The 16,792-nt window shown below is 43.3% G+C and overlaps 1 protein-coding gene and 1 long non-coding RNA gene across 1 annotated transcript; one reads left to right on the forward strand and one right to left on the reverse strand.

The window, feature by feature from the left end:
- The window catches only part of LOC122113684 (cytochrome P450 3A9-like), a 123,625-nt gene that overhangs the window by 50,838 nt on the left and 55,995 nt on the right, over nt 1–16,792 (reverse strand).
- Nucleotides 50–15,205, forward strand: LOC122113689. The gene is made up of 3 exons (XR_006148461.1): nt 50–187; nt 10,154–10,158; nt 15,195–15,205. It is a non-coding gene; the product is annotated as an uncharacterized LOC122113689 (long non-coding RNA).

Genomic DNA, 16,792 nt, shown 5'->3' on the forward strand with positions numbered 1-16,792 from the left:
ATTCTCTCCTCTGACTCTTCCTTTCAGCTCTGGGTTGTGCTGACTGCAGAGCGGACTCTGCTGAGCTCCCCTCAGTGCCCAGCTCTGATGAGGGAGCTGAGGCTCCTGCCAGTTTATGGGCTGGGAGAGGAGGTGGGGCTGATGGCACCGCCAGTAGAAAACTTACCTGTGTCCACCCACCCCACAGGTGTGTGAGCCAGGTGTCCTGCCCCACTTTTGGAAGTGGACAAGAAATTGTGGATGTGCACAGTTTGAACTTTGAATTCACATCTGATAAATGTATCAGAAAATAAATGCAGGCACTGTTATCCTTAGGGCCACAGATTATGGATTGCCTCACCAGAAGTCCAATGCAGCCATTGTTTCCTCTAAGGTCTTATCTCCAACGGGAGATAAAACAGGTGTTTATGGTTGCAGTTTCTTCTGCTCACTCTTTTTGCTCTTTGAAGAATGGGTATTTCTCCATGGCTTGAGAGCAAGCCCCAGGAGCTGGGGTTAGAAGCGTGGCTCAGGGGATAGTCTACCTGCCAATAAACAAAAGTGTCAGATACTGAAGTAGGCCCTGAGAGGAGACTTGAGCTGGTACAGTTTCTTTCCAGGCTTTGCCTTTGTTTTAGGGATTTTAGAAAAAAAAAAAACCCTTTAAACAAAGTTAACTAGACCTGGGCTCCAACCAGCCCAGTTTCTGGAATGGAAAGAATGTCTCTAAGTCCCCCTCCCCTTAACAACCTAACCCACCTTGATTGTTGAGTTAAAGACTGACCCATAAAACAGATAGGTTTTAATTTGGCTCTAACTGGCGACACCATGCGCTTACGGTAAACCCTGCCTTTCGCACATGCTTACAGTAAACTCCACCTATTGGCCACCTGTGTGTGGTCTGGTAGGACCGTACAATCCTTTTGTGTGGTACGATCCCACTGGTCACCTGCCAGTGACCAGGCTTGACCTCATGGATTTTGCCTTTAAAAACCAAAGAATGGGGGCCACTCTGGGTCGCAGTGTCAGCTCCCAAGCCTGTGCTGCGGCCCTGGCCGGTCAGTGTAGGAACCTTCTCAATAAAGTTACTTCTTTATTAACAACTTTGTTGTGGTGGGCTCTGTCACTCTGGAAGACTAGGTGGGCTTGCCTGCCTGAGTAGGGGTCTTCCTACGGCAATACTAATATAGAGTCTTGGTTGTGGGAGGTCGGGGGGAAGGAATAGGATGGAAAGAGCAATCATTACTTGTGAATCCTTCCTGCTCCCTGGTTTACTGACAGGAGATATGTCACAAGTAGTAGTGTATGAAGTATAGTGGCTCATGACCTTAATTGTGACCCATAGTCTATGTGTTCTTATTCTGAGAAATGAAGAACTGAGTGACAGATAGACTTCAAAGTTTCTAAAACAAAAAAGAAATGGAAATCTTACTTTTCATCTGGGATATATATATATGTTCCTTGCTTCTCTTCCTTGTCTGTCATTAGGTGGAAACTGTTACTGGCCCTTTGGAATCTACCAGGTTTGTCCAGCAATTATAAATTGGATGTGGATTTGCTACCCAAAGATTCATTGAGCTGGACGCTGGTGGCTCACGCCTGTAATCCTAGCTACTCAGGAGGCTGAGATGTGAGGATTGCGGTTCAAAGCCAGCCTGGGCAGGAAAGACCGTGAGACTCCTATCTCCAATAAACCACCATAAGACCGGAAGTGGTGCTGTGGCTCAAGTGGTAGGGCGCTCGCCTTGAGCTGAATTGCTGAGGGACAGAGCCCAGGCTCAGAGTTCAAGCCCCAGGACCAACAAAAAAACAAAAAAAAGATTCATTGAAAGCTCAGTTCTAGTCACTGGTTGGTGAGGGGCTTTATCATGAAGATTCCAACACAGCAGAGAGGTTTCAGTTGGATGGGGTTCCAGGAATGGGGGCCTGGGTAGGCAAAGAAGATCACTGGGCAGCATTGCAAGAAGATATATCACATCCCTACTCTCTGTTTCTCTCCTCTCTGTTCCTACCTCTCCTTGCCATCTCTGTCTTTTTCCTTCTCTTCTCTAAAGTCCCTCATCTCTCCCTCCTGTCTCTCTCAACTCTCCCTCACATCTCTCTCCTCTCTCATGTTGTTACCTCTTTCTCCTCTCAAATCTCGATCTCTGTCTCTGTCTCTCTCCTGTCTTCTCTCATCTCTTTCCCTTCTCTCTCCCTCTTTCCCATCTCTCTTTCATCTCTCTGTCTCTTTCTCCCATCTCTCATCTCTCTTGTCTCTGTCTCTGTGTCTCTGTCTGTCTCTCAATCCTTCTCAACCACTATGCATTGAGCACTTTGTTCCACTTACTATTCCCTGCCAAGAGGTTTCAGTCTTTCTTCAGGCTATGAAATTGGATTCCCTCCAAATAAAGTATTTCCTCCTTCACGTTGTTTTTTTTCCCCACAGCAATGAAAAGCTACTAAGTTACTTGGTAAAATGTGTTGACTCCCAACCAGGTCTTCAGGTTCACTTTCCTCCCCTGGGAGCTTGTGGGACACCCTAAAGTCAGTGGTGACAGGCAGCAGCCACCTTTGCATGAAGGATCTCTAGGAAATGACAGGTGAAGACTTTGCATCTAACCTGTTTATTCCTTCCCCTTCCTCAATTGGCTGGCGCTCTACCTCTTGAGTCACAGCTTCATTTCCAGCTTTTTGGTGGTTCATGGGAGATAAAAGTCTCATGGATTTTCCTGCCTAGGCTAGCTTTGAATTGTGATCCTCATATCTCAGCCTCCTGAGTAGCTGGGATGACAGATGTGAGCCACCGGCACCAGGGCATTTATTCATTCTTAATTCAGGGCCCAATGAATGAAGGTCATGGGTACAGTGCCAGGGATGGATCAGGAGCCACACAGCCCTATTTCTCAATAGCAGCTGAGTGAGAAAAATACACAAATGTGTTGGGTGAAGGCACGTGTGTGTGTGTGTGTGTGTGTGTGTGTGAGAGAGAGAGAGAGAGAGAGAGAGACAGACAGAGAGAGAGAGAGAGAGAGAGAGAGAGAGAGACACCTGTGGAATTTGGGGGATTAGTGGAGTCCTATACTGTGGTAATCAAAGGAAAAAATGGCAGTAAGCTTGAAAATCAACAAGGTAATACATAGGAACAGTACCATTGAAAGCCCAGTAATTCCAGTACATTCCTGCCACCTTGCATTTGCTTTATCAGGCACTGTCAACTAGGGCTCATGCTTGCATACTCACTTACATTTGTACAAACTGAGGTACTATGTTGGTAAGAGACTTCCAGAAAGCTGTCTAGTGATGATGACAAAATATTGTTTGTGAGGTTAATAAAAAAGAGAGTTTGCAAATCAGTCAGGTCTACCACTGTTTGCTAGATTCTACTCCCTACTAGAGGAAATACTGGGATTTAGGCCTGCAGCCACGCTTTGAGTTGAAATTCTGATTGCTCCATCGAAGGATTCTCCAGAAGCCCCAATGTGTATCCCAGAATGAAGGACAACATTTACTCTCAGTGGGAAGAATAGAGAATCTAAATTGTCTGAGTAGAAAAGGGCCTGGCATGTAAGACTTTCACCTCCACATTCTCCATTAGAGCAGGAGACAATGAAATACATTACTGATTGTTCAAACAGTTGTTCAAACAATTAACATTACTGATTGTTCAAACAGTTGTTCAAACAATGAAATTCTACATTATGGGTTGCTACTGATGGCTTAATGAACTCACCCAAACCACAAACTTTTCCTTTTTTTTTTTTTGTCAGTCCTGGGGCCTGAACTCAGGGCCTGGGCACTGCCCCTGAGCTTCTTTTGCTCAAGGTTAACATTCTACCACTTGAACCACAGCACCACTTCTGGCTTTTTCTGTTCATGTGGTACTGAGGAATCGAACCAAGGGCTTCTGCATACTAGGCAAGCTCTCTACTACTAAACCATATTCCCAGCCCCATAAATTTTCCTACATATAACTTTTTTTGGGTTGGTTGTGGGACTTGAACTCATAGCCTGTGTCCCCCCTACTCCCCAATCCCGTTCAGCCCTAACCAGAGCTCTCTACTGTCCTGAGAGCCAAGACTCTGTATGGAATGAGAGCACTAACAGATGCTGGGCAGGACTGGTCCTGTGAGGGACCTCCAGTCACAGCAATACCAGACACCAAGTGGCCTGATCCTCAGACCTCCAACCATGGCAATTCTAGAGCCAGCACACTCTATTTTCATCAGAAAAGGGAAGGGGGCAAGTCTGTGTTCATCTGCTCCCCTTATGTCCCCAATTTGAGATAGATCAATCTGCAGAAACCAGAAAAACAGGCTAAAAGAAAACAGACACAAACAAACAGATACTTACTCCAGAGATCTTTTGAGTATGATCAGATTGCTGATAACTCAATAATTAGTTCATGTAGCCAAAGTCTTGTTACTTTGGTTCCCCCAACTCCATTTTGGATATAAAATTCCTATAAAACCATAAGCTGGCATCTTTCACCATATGTATATGTGGCTAGGATAATGTTATAATTTGAGCAAATATGACCTTCTTTTCCTATTATCTCCAATTTTGATTCAACTGTTTGGGTGTTATACAGGCAAGGATAGGCTAATCATTCTTTGAGATTAAAATGTAGTTAGCACTGACTGATGCCAAAGGTCTTTCTCTGCAGAAGGACATAGAAGGAAGCAGGCTTTCCATGCACATAATTCCATAGAAGGTAACACCTCCAGAAAGGAAGAGACATGTGCAACAATTGTTTTGCAGCTGAGCAGGAAGAGACCACACACCTGGAGAACATCCCATGACCCCAAGCATTCAGTCTACTCATGCATTCTTGGAAAAAGCTACATGTGTCTTTAAAGCTTTGTCATCACATATAAAAACACTCAGATACTGATCTAGACTAAGAGATAAATAAGGTTATACATAGAGTACAAAGAAGAATGAATGAATCATACAGGTAATCAGAAAAACAGTCTTAGAACTATTGAATGACTTACTTCCTTTCTGGGTATCCTTAAAAAAAATAAGTAAAGGCTGCCAGGTGCTAGTGGGCTCATACCTGTAATCCTAGCTACTCAGGAAGCTGAGATCTGAGGATCACAGTTCAAAGCCAGCTAGACAGTGAAGTCTTTGAGACTCTATTAACCCAGATTTCATCTGGGTGAAAAGGTTTGTCAAAACCGGCCTCATTCCCCCTTCCATCATTCTGACCATGCCCACCATGGTGAAAATAGAGGGGATCTCTGCCCCTCTCCATGGAAGGCACGTGCCACTTTGGATCTGCTGAAGCTAAGACTTGCGTCACACTGACCCTTTACCTTCTCTGTCAGCTCCTTTCTCAGAGCCTTCTTTGTGGGACACTCTTTCTGTGTCCATAGATTTGTAAACGTTACCCAGCCTGACCTGGGAAAGGGTTGCTGGTTCTGTTTAATTTCAAAGCCTCCTGACTGTATGGGTATCAATGTCAGATTGAGCCAATTTTGAGAGCTGGGGACTCCTCAGGTTGCAGTTGGAATCAGCACAGGCAAAATCGGAAGGGAGGACACACTGTTCTCATCCGGATAGAACAAATCTGGAACAGGAAAGCCTCTTTGTTTTTTGCAATTTTTTAAATTGTGATTGATTACATAAATTTCACAGTATTGTGGGATAGTAATAGTTAAAGTCACAAACATATTCTAACTTTCATGGGGCAAGTTGTCTTTATTGTGGTCCATAGAGTTTATGAGTTCTATGAACTTTGACCTTACAACTATTTCTTCTACATTGAGTGATATGTCCATTTCTTTACTTTTGCTTAGCATCAGCTGTTCCCTCTTTCCTGTTCATTCCCTCCCTCTCATCTCTGCCATTGAGTTGCTTAGTTCGTTTTGATCCATGACCAGTGCAGCTGATGGGTCCTGCTGTTGTATATTTTCTCGTTTCCCTCTGTTTCTGTGTCTTCCTCTTAGTTTCCCTTTGACGTGCACATGTATACCATATATGTGGTCAGCAGCATGGGGTTATTTAGTAATGATCTGACCAGATGAGTGGAGGTCCTTTGTTTCGAGGAGAGCCTCTTTTGTAAACTTGTTTAAAGTAAGTCGATTAAGCTCATAGTCCTAAGGCCCATGGCTGCCTTTTCACTGAAAAAGTCAATTATTTGATTTCATGTATATAAAACCAGTTCCTGGTGACTCTCTTTGGAGGAGTTTTTCAGAACAGAAAAAGAAACAAGGACTCGAAAGGGACCGGAGTTGCGTCTTCCCTGCCATCCGGTGTATGATTTCCCCACACAGCCTCTGCCAAGAGGAGATCTTCCTCCTGGCTCCTCATCTTTTCTTCCACTCCAGTGTCCATCCTGATAAGTGACCCTTTTAGTATCTCCACAGGAATTTGGGGCTTATGAAATTCTCTCACATCTTTCTTTTTCCTTTCTCCTCTGTGCCAATGCTGGGGCTTGAACTAGGGCCCGGGTACTCTCACTGGACTTTTTTCTTCTTCTGAAAGTTAACACTTTATCACTTAATTGATAGGTCCTCTTTGATGATTCATTGGACATAATAGTCTCATGGACTCTCCTGCCTGGTCTAGCTTTGAGCTTTGATTCTCAGATATCAGCATCCTGGGTAGCTAGGTTATAAGCATGAACTACCCCATACCCAGCTTCTCACATCTTTCTTTTTTCTTTTCTTTTCTTTTTTTTGGTGATGGTGTGGCCTGAACTCTGGGCCTGGGCACTGTCCCTCAGCTCTTCAGCTCAAGGCTAGCGCTCTACCACTTGAGCCACAGCACCACTTCTGGCTTTTTTCTTTTTTCTTATGTGGTGCTAAGGAATCGAACCCAGGGCCTCAGGCATGCAAGGCAAGCGCTCTACCACTGAGCCACCTTCCCAGCCCAATGTTCTTGTTTTTGAATGTAAAGGTACTCCACTGCCTATCATCTCTAAAACAATGAAGTAAATTGGAAAGGAAGAATAAAGAATAAAGCAAACAAACAAAAAACAAAGCTAGCATGGAGGTGTGACTCAAATGGTAGACGACTAGCTTTGAGCAGCAAAAGCTGAGAGACAGTGCCCAGGCTTTAAGTTGAAGCACCAATATTGGTACAGAAAAAAGAAAGAAGAAGAAAAAAAGAAAGAAGAAAGTAGAAAGCAGAATCAGAATCAGAAGGAGAAGGAGATGGAAGAGGAGAGGGGGAGGAAGAGGAGGAGAAAGAGGAGGAGAAGAAGGAGAAAGTGAAGAAGAAGAAGAAGAAGAAGAAGGAGGAGGAGGAGGAGGAGGAGGAGGAGGAGGAGGAGGAGGAGGAGGAGGAAGAGGAGGAAGAGGAGGAGGAGGAGGAGGAGGAAGAGGAGGAGGAGGAGGAGGAAGAAGAGGAGGAGGAGGGAGGAGGAGAGGGAGTATGGAGGAAGGAGAAGCAGGATGGAAAAGGAGGAAAAGGAGGGGGAGAAGGAAAAAGAGGGGGAGAAGAGGTGGAGAATGATGAGCAGGAGGAGGGGAGGGGGAAGGGGGGAAGAGGTGGAAGAGAAGGAGAAAGAAAAGGAGGAAACGGGGAAGAGGAAGAAGAGGGTGGAGGAGGAAGGAAAGAGGGAGGAGTAGAAGAGAAAGAAGAAGGACAAGGAGAAGAAATAATCACCTTACAATGAGTATACTCCACAGATGAACCCTTACGTGAGAAGTCACAGTCTGGGCATGTTAAGTTGTCAAGAGCCTTTGACAGAGCGAAGCCCTACCAAAAGAAAAAAGCTATAAATAATTTAAACACTGCATTTCCAGTTTCAGCAGTGACTCCTTGTACTGAGCTGAGCAGGAAAGACAATGTGAGAGACAAAGGGAGCTGCCTAAAGCAAGTATCTTTTCTTCCCACGACACAAGCACATATAGAGAACTTCATTCAAGGAATTGTTTTCCAGAACCAATTCAGACTAAACTCTTTTGCCAGTTGTAGGACTTGAACTTTGGGCTTGAGTGCTATCCCTGAGCATTCCAGCTCAAAGCAAGTGCTCTACCACTTGAGCCACAGCACCACTTGCGGTTTTCTGGTGATTATTGGAGATGAGTCTCATGGACTTTCGTGAGCAAGCTGGCTTTGAACTGCAATCATCAGATCTCAGCCTCCTGAGTAGCTAGGATTACAGACATTCTGTATATAAGGTGTGTGTGTGTGTGTGTGTGCACACAAGCATGCATGAGTGCCATCCTGGGCCTTGAATTCAGGGCCTGAACACTTTTCCTGAGCTTCTTTTGCTCCAAGCTGACACTCCACCACTTGAGCCACAGCATCACTTCTGCCTTTTTCTTGGGCTGGCTTCCAACAGTGATTCTTAGATCTCAGTCTCTTGAAGAATTAGCATTACAGGTGTGAGCCACAGGTGCTCAACTTACAGTAAGTTCTTTTGTAGCATGAATAAACAGCCCAAATTTGATTATTATTTTTTCCAAGTGTTCCTTAGGGTCGTGAGAACTTCTTTATTCTGTCTTCAACTTTCTAAACATTGACTGTTTTGAATTTTATGAACTCAGGGGAAGGCCAGGATTGGAAGTTTTTCAGTTTGGATATGCATGATGGTTTTGGGGGGGCTGAATTTTAATTAGGGCTGCCTTCTTGGTAAGAGAACCCCAAAACTGGTGTATATCCTTCCTGTGTTCCATTATATGGCTCAAGTGGTAGAGTGCTTGCCTTGCATGCATGAGGCCCTGGATTTGATTCCTCAGCACACATAAACAGAAAAAGCTGGAAGTGGTACTGTGGTTCAAGTGGCAGAGCACTAGCCTTGAGCTGAAGAGCCCAGGGGCAGTGTCAAGGCCCAGAGTTTAGGCCCCATGACTGACAAAAATAAATAAATAAAATAAAAACAAAAAATAAAAAACACAAAGTATTCAAAGGTCAATGCATATGCTAATGTGTCTTGTGAACAATTTTACCTCACTTCACAGGCCCTGGAGACTGAGGCCCAGCAAATCTGCCTTGTTATCAATTTGTCTAAGCATATTATGTAAGTATTGGTAAGTATCTGTAAGAGTAAAGGATTCTTTTTTTTTTTTTTCTTTTGGGTCCAGTTGTGGGGCCTGAACTCTGGGCCTGGGTGCTGTCCCTCAGCTCTTCAGCTCAAGGCTAGCGCTCTACCACTGGAGCCACAGCGCCACTTCCAGCTTTTTTCTTTTTGCTTATGTGGTGCTGAGGAATCGAACCCAGGGCCTGATGCATGCAAGGCAAGCGCTCTACCACTGAGCCACCTTCCAGCCCAAGAGTAAAGGATTCTGTTTGTTTAATGGCAAAAGTTTTAAAGCTTTTTTTAAAAAAACTGTCCATGTGGTTCTATAGACCTATGGGCAAAAGTATCTCTTGCCACAGGAATTCCAGAAAGCTTACAGTTGATTTTCATTTTTGTGTGCTTTCAGATCATTGTGCACAAGTATGTGTGTGTGTGTGTGTATATACATATAAAAGTGTTCATAATAATCTGGTATTTTGATATCTAAAATTGTCAACGTGGTGTGAAAAAAATGGGTAGATTTAAACTCAGACTTCAAGAAGGTCATCACATTTGGGCATTACTAAATGTTTCAAAGGATAATTACATTGTGTTAAAGAGGAACTTTAGTGAACAGGTTTTCTAAGAGTTATTTTAAAGGCAAACTAAAAGCAAACACAATAAAAGTGTTATACATGAATAAAACAAACCAGATGAGGACACTTAAACCTTACAGAAAAACAAACCATCTAAGGAAGGAATCAGGGGAAATCAGGGCCAATTATCTAGGGGAAACATGGACCCAATCTCCTTGCTTCACTATAGTTAAAAATTAAGAAAATAGGATTGTTTAATCAGTTCCTGTTTCAAACTGAGTGGTAGACAATTTTGCTTTTACAGATTTGATCTTCTGTGGCAATTACATGCAGGCCCACAGAGTGACAGATTACAAGTTAGTTAGATTTAACTTTGACTATCAATAAATTCCAGATAAGCTCTGCATAAAAACTATTCATATTGTTAGTTCACCACCACCACCACCTATGCAATGGTGGAATCTGGACCACTGGGACAGCTCATATTCAGTAAATAAAAAAAGCACCAAGTGGCCAGATGCTGGTGCCTCACACCTGTAATCCAAGCTACTCAGGAGGCTGAGACCTGAGGATTGTTGTTTGAAACCAGCTTGGGGAGGAAAGTCCTTGTGAGACTCTTATCTCCAATTAACCACTTAAAAATTAGAAGTGGTGCTATAGTTCAAAGTGGTAGAGTGCTAGCCTTGAGCAAAAGAGGTGAGGGACAGCGCCCAGGCCCTGAGTTCAAACCCCATGATATGACAAAATGAAACACCAACTGAGACATTATCCCCGCAAGGAGTAAACACACCTAAGACAATGCTGTCTTTTTAGCAGGGAACATCCAGAGCAGTTGAAAGAAACTGCCCAGATAAAAGGGAATGGTGTCAGATCCTGAGCGGAGTCACTGTGCTTGTCCTTTCAAAAGCAAGCAGAGCTGGAAGGTCATCTGAAAATAGTTCATAACCATACCCATCTAATGCCCATACTTCTCTACTTTGCAACTGGACAGGGACTTACACCCTTTCATTTATTATAGTGGGTAGAAATTGCTAGAGTTGTCAAATGGGGGATAGTTCAAAATTAACAAAAGCTCCAGTCCTCAGTATTTTCTCAAAGCCCTAATTGGCAATATATTTTGACCTGACACAAGTCACATGAATTCATATAATCAAAAAGGAGGTTTGTACCCAATAGAGCATGGACCTGAGATCAATCATGTTCCTTTTGACAGCTCTCTAGAAGCCTTCACAGGAAACTGTTAGGTATTGTGAGGATCACTAAAGATCAGGTTACTCAGGCAGGCAGGAAAATGCTTTTGTGAACTGGAGTGCTAAACAGGCTGCACTAATGTAGCCCAAGAAAAAATCTGCACAGTAGTAAATGTTAAATGTTGCATATAACTCTGATTCTAGCTGTAATGAGCTCTTTACCCAATGGTTTTTCTCCTGATACTAATATTCCAGGGATATTGATTTATTGTTCCTTATATTGTTCCTGTGGCTATTGTCTCCCCTAAGTTCTCACATGGATTCCTCTCTAGTTTGGAGGGGGAAAAATGCTCCTAATAACATCTGGTGTTTCTGACAGCTAAATTTCCCATGTTACCCTTTGGTAAGATAGGACAAGAGTTCAGGTCTCTTGTTAGGCAGGGCCAGAGCCCCTACCCAACTTGAAACAGTTCCAGAAGATGGATATTCACCCATCAACTCCTCTTAAGATCAAGGGAATGAAGTCATCTTGGAAAAAATGAGGCGACATAGGTAAACATATGCATGGTAGAACAGTGGTAATACGTACACACTACCTTTAGTGTGGAGGCTGCAATACAGAGAGACAGCTATACGCTTAAGCCTTCCATGTGTGCCCAGGAAATCCAAGCCTTATTGGAGGCACTCTAGTTACCAAGATTTGTTGCCCTAATATATTGTCCCAGGCATAAAAATGAAATTCTGTTGTAGTTGTAATCCTTCACATTCATCCCAGGGGACCACACAGAGGGCAAGGGTGACTCAATTTATGCTGTCATATTCTCTTACTCCTCTCCATGGTTTTTCCTTGTCAGGACTGACTTTGTCCTGGGAAGTGGTCTCAGCATCCATTTCTGGGATAGTTTATCCCAGTTGTCATTTACTGGGTTTGTACTCAAGGCCTGGGCACTATCCCTGAGCACTTCTGTTCAAGGCTAGTGCTCTACCACTTAGAGTCACAATGTCCGTTCAGCCTTCAGCTGGATACTTAGAGGCGAGAGTCCAGAGCCATGCCTCCAGCTGGTTCTGTGTTGATTAGCTGGGAGATGGAGTTTTATAGGGATTTTTTGTGCTCAGGATGGTTTTGAACTGTGGCAAAAGGAGTCTTTGTCATAAAAGCCCTTTTTATTTCCAATTAAAGCAACAAGGAGATCAATGGAGATAGAGGTTACCTATAACTTGTTAACAATTGACTAACAATTACTTGCCACAGTTTTGTAATAACAAAACCCAGTAGATGCTTTTAAATTGCAACTGATTGGAACTCTAAGTACTGCCCATTGCCTCTGGGCAACCTGTTTAAGGTGGCTTATACACAACATTTAACTTTTAACAAATGTACAGACTTTTTTTTGGGCTACAGCAGCATAGACTATTTAACACTCTGGTTTGTAAAAGCATTTTTTCTGGCTGGCTGAGGAACCTGATCTCTAGTGGCTCCAACAATGCCTACCTGTGTAGGCCTTTAGACAGATCTCAATAGGGACCTAATCTCAGGTCCATAACCTTTCTTTCCTTAAAAGATAAATTAATGTGGCTGGGCCAACTCAAAAGTCACTGCCAACTAGGACTTTGAGCAGATACGGGGGTTGGGATTTAAATTAACCCTCACATTTTACAACCTTAGCTTTTAGTACCCACTACCACAGATGACTGACAAATTCCTGCCCAGTTGGACAGACATGGGCATTAGGCATGCTTACAAACTATCTTCCCATGATCAATTTTTGATCAATTTCTGATCAATTTTTGAAGGGCCACACTCAAGTAACTCCAGGGTCTGGCACCATTTTTGCCATCCAAGCAGTGGCTTGTACTTACCTTGGCTGTTCCAACATTGCCGGGGTCCCTGGAGTGCCTTTCTCCATGCTGGGATAAGTGTATTTTTGTCATTCTCCTTGGTTGGTCCCTGGATTTGAACTCAGGGTCTGAGCACTGTCCCTCAGCTCTCCAGCTCAAGGATTGCACTCTGCCACTTTGAGCTCCAAAGCAACTCTGCTTTTGAGTACTCTGGTGGCAGATTAGAGATGACAATTTCACAGGGGCCTTTCTCTACCCAGGCTGGCTTCAAACTGCAGTTCTCAGATCAACAAGTCTTTATGAATGGCCACTTTACTCCAATCAAAAGTAACAATGAAGGTCATTGGAAGTAGTTTTATCAGCATAGTCTTACCTGGAACTTATTGAGGGCCAACATTATATCAGACAAACTTGTCCTGTCTTTTACTGTGGGCCTGCTGGAAACTGTTACAAAAAAACCTATAAGGGCAAACTGGAATAGCAACTGAACAATCATTCTGGTAATCCTAATTTATCTTTTCTAACTTTTAATGAAACTTTTAGGACAATTTTAATGTTAACTTTGTCTAGGAAGCCAGCCACTCCCCACAACTTTCCAAATTTTTACAAAGAGGATGCCATTTTTAATCCCCTTTTTATTTTATTTTATTTTTTTTGGGGGGGGGGTCTGGTCGTGGGGCCTGGGCACTGTCCCTCAGCTCTTCAGCTCAAGGCTAGCATTCTACCACGTGAGCCACAGTGCCACTTCTGGCTTTTTCCTTTTTGCTTATGTGGTACTGAGGAATTGAACCCAGGGCCTCAAGCATGCAAGGCAAGCGCTCTACTACTGAGCCACCTTCCCAGTCCCTAATCCCCTTTTTAGTTACTTTAATTTGCATTATATGCTCCATTGAAACTGGGCAACATTCATTACCTCTTGGCTGAAGGCTTAAACTGGCCACTTTTTTCTGCAGTCTGAGTTACCTTTAGGAAATTAGCAGTTTTTCTTAATGTGCATCTTTTTGCTTTAGAAATAACATCCAATTGCAAAATAGTACAGAAGTCAACTTATAGCCTTTGCTCATATACCCCTCACAGTCTAACTTGTGAAGATTAACATTACAGAAACAAATATCTGAAGTGGTTTATGTCTTTTCTCCTTTTACCCCAAATCAGCAGGCTTTTGGTCATGTGTGATGGAGCAAGGCTGGAGTCTGGGCAAGGCTGTGGCATCTCACTGGGTGTATGGACTATTGTACCTCCCACTGGTTACCTGCAAAAGTTCTACATATACTGGTTAAAGACCTGGTTCACACTGGCTTTCATAGGCTGGTGCCACTGTTTTAGGCAGCTGTGACAACTTTGTTTTGTTCCCTGGTCATTTCCCATTCACAGGAGCACACTGCATCTGGAGTCACTGTGGTCTCTTGATCAAGGGGATTGATGGGAGTGAAGGGAAGAAAACAGAGAATTAAAACCTTAGCCTTGGTTTACCAGCCATGGTCAGAGGTACAATATTTAACTCTTTGCGTAGATGGACATAAGGAATGACATAAATCACAGTCAACTTAACTGACAATTTCATTTACTTTGCAAAGGAAACCATCTTTTCTAACTCCTTCCCCAAGGCCTTTTTAAAAGTTTTAAACTATCTTTTTCCTTTGGCTTGTAGTCAGGTCTCAAAATTCTTAAAGCAACTTGGATTAAATCAGAGCTTCCACTGACAATGATTTTTAGCAAGTAGAATATTTGGTAACTTTGGAACCATAATCGTTTACATATTTTACATATAGACAAATAGACAGACAGACATGTTTGTGCACATTTTATAGAGCGTAGTTAGACTTTAAAAATTGGCCCATTTCAGGTTTTTTGGAATTTTAGCAATATTACTTTGCCTAATTATGAAGGAACCATGTGGTCAGTTTAGAAGACAAAACTTTGCCAACAGTGAGAAACCTTTTAGTAAACAGGAGACAAGACATGAGCAGCCATGTGGCATGGCATAATGGTGCCTGGGCTGGTTAGGTCAGGGGGAGGGTCACAGAATCAAGTTGAGTCGGCATGAAGTTGAGTTGGTGTGAAACAGCACCTGAGCTACACAATGCCAAGATGATGCCTCTGCCACATGGTCAATGCTAGAGAGAAGATCTAACAGAATTTAATAATCTCCATGCTTAACAAGAACCTAAAACCTTTCAGCTAAAGTTTCTCTTTAAAACAATGCAACAATCTCTTACACTTTTGATCATATCCAAACTTGTTTGGGAGTTTAAACTTAAACTCACAATATCCAAACTTGTTTGGGAGTTTAAACTTAAAATATCCAAACTTGTTGACTTTTTGGGGGGGAGTTTAAACTTAAATTCATCCCTTTTTTTTCCGCATAGTGATGACAGTTTTATCTCAATAAATTTACATACATATTGTGCACAAAGATCTTAAAGTGTGCAAAATGAATACCAGCCTACATTTATTGAATTTTTAGTGGCAAGAGATATATTTTTGCCAATCTTACTCTCACAGATGACTAAAATTTCAGACAAATGATTATCAATTGACCTTTTGAATACCTTTAGTTGGAAGAAGGGAGAGGACCAGAAGCTAATTTTAGCCCTTAACAACAAGTGACAGAGTTTAAGGGGAAGAGGGAGGGGGGGGGGAGAGAGGGAGAGGGAGAGGGAGAAAGAGAGAGAGATTTACCTGTCCAAGTGCTTGCAGAAGTGGAGTCTTAAATTTGGGGCCAAATTTTACTCTGATGGGGGCTCAGGAGCCCACCAAGGCCCAGGAGGCCTTAATGCAAAGAAATTTAGTTGTGTCCTTTCCATGCTAAGTGATTTGGAACCAAAAGCTTAAGTGGAGCATCCTTGGCAGTGCAATTTGGCTCAAAAAGTGGGAAACAGCCAGTGGGAAATGCTATCACTTTTCTCCATGGTGTCCCTCGGCTATGGCGTCCCTTGCCACAGAAGCCATTGGCTTAGATACTTGGCCAAGTTTTATTAGGTGGGGGGCTTGAGGTCCTCCAATAGAGAAATGGAGCTTGCACAGTGAAATCTAAACCTTAGACTCTTCACTTATTTGGTTAAGACTTAATTAGCCAGTGTTGGATGGGCAGCAGGTAGAGCGCTGGGTCAGGAGAAACTTACCTTGGTGGTCCTCTGGTGACAGGAGAGTAGGACCTTAGGCTAGGTCCCAGGGCAGCTGTTCCAACTCCCATCTGAAGTGGAGGGAGGAGAAAATCCACCAGGAAACCTATCCTGTACGGGGCCACCAATGAAGGATCCTTCACATCCATCCCAGGGGGTCCATGCAGAGGCAGGCAGGCACAGGAGAAAGATTATTATAAGGTTTATTAGAGGAGCCATATTTACCCCAAGAGGGAGCACATGGCACCCTTCACTATCCAGGTAACAGGAGGGTCTGGGGGCAGGAAGTGAGGTAGGTGGGTACTCAGGTAAGTCTGGGAAGACAGAAGGAGTTGTATGGTGGGAACTCGAGGGTTGGGAGAAGCTCAGATCTGGGTGGAGCTGAGGACCAAAGCTGGGCATAATGCTTACACTGGGCTTGAATTCAGGGTCTGAATGCTGTCCCTAAGCTGTTTATCCTTCAAAGCTAGCACTTTATCACTTGTGCCACAGCTCCACTTCTAGATTTTTGCTGGTTCATTGGAGGTAAGAGTCTCATGGACTTTACTTCCTAGTCTGGCTTTGAATTTTCATCCTCAGATCCCAGCTTCCTGAATAGCTAGGGTTATAAGCATGAGACACCTGTGCTCATCTTCTCAGATCTTTCTTTTATTTTTTATTTTTATTTTATTTTATTTTTTGTCGGTCATAAGGCTTGAACTCTGGGCCTGGGTGCTGTCCCTCAGCTCTTTAGCTCGAGGCGAGCGCTCTACCACTTGAGCTACAGCGCCACTTCCGGTTTTCTGGTGGTTTATTGGAGATAAGAGTCTCACGGTCTTTCCTGCCCCGGCTGGCTTTGAATTGCAGTTCTCAGATGTCAGCCTCCTGAGTAGCTAGGATTACAGGCATGAGCCACCAGCACCCGGCTCTCAGATCTTTCTTAATGGATCCTTACCACAACTCCATGAGACAAGTAATTCTGTGATCGTAATTCTTGCTGTAGAGATTAGGAACAGAGGATGGAGAGAGACTTGGTGGAGTCAGATCTTGTGGTTGTAAGGAGTACGCAGGCATGCTTGCTCTGATCAGGAAGAACTTCTTGCATAACTTCTCAGGTTGCTTAACCTTATATTATTCATATTTCTTCATGAA

The sequence above is a fragment of the Dipodomys spectabilis genome, unplaced genomic scaffold (assembly GCF_019054845.1).
Source record: "Dipodomys spectabilis isolate Male_0828 unplaced genomic scaffold, ASM1905484v1 ptg000098l, whole genome shotgun sequence".
NCBI classification, from domain to species: domain Eukaryota; kingdom Metazoa; phylum Chordata; class Mammalia; order Rodentia; family Heteromyidae; genus Dipodomys; species Dipodomys spectabilis.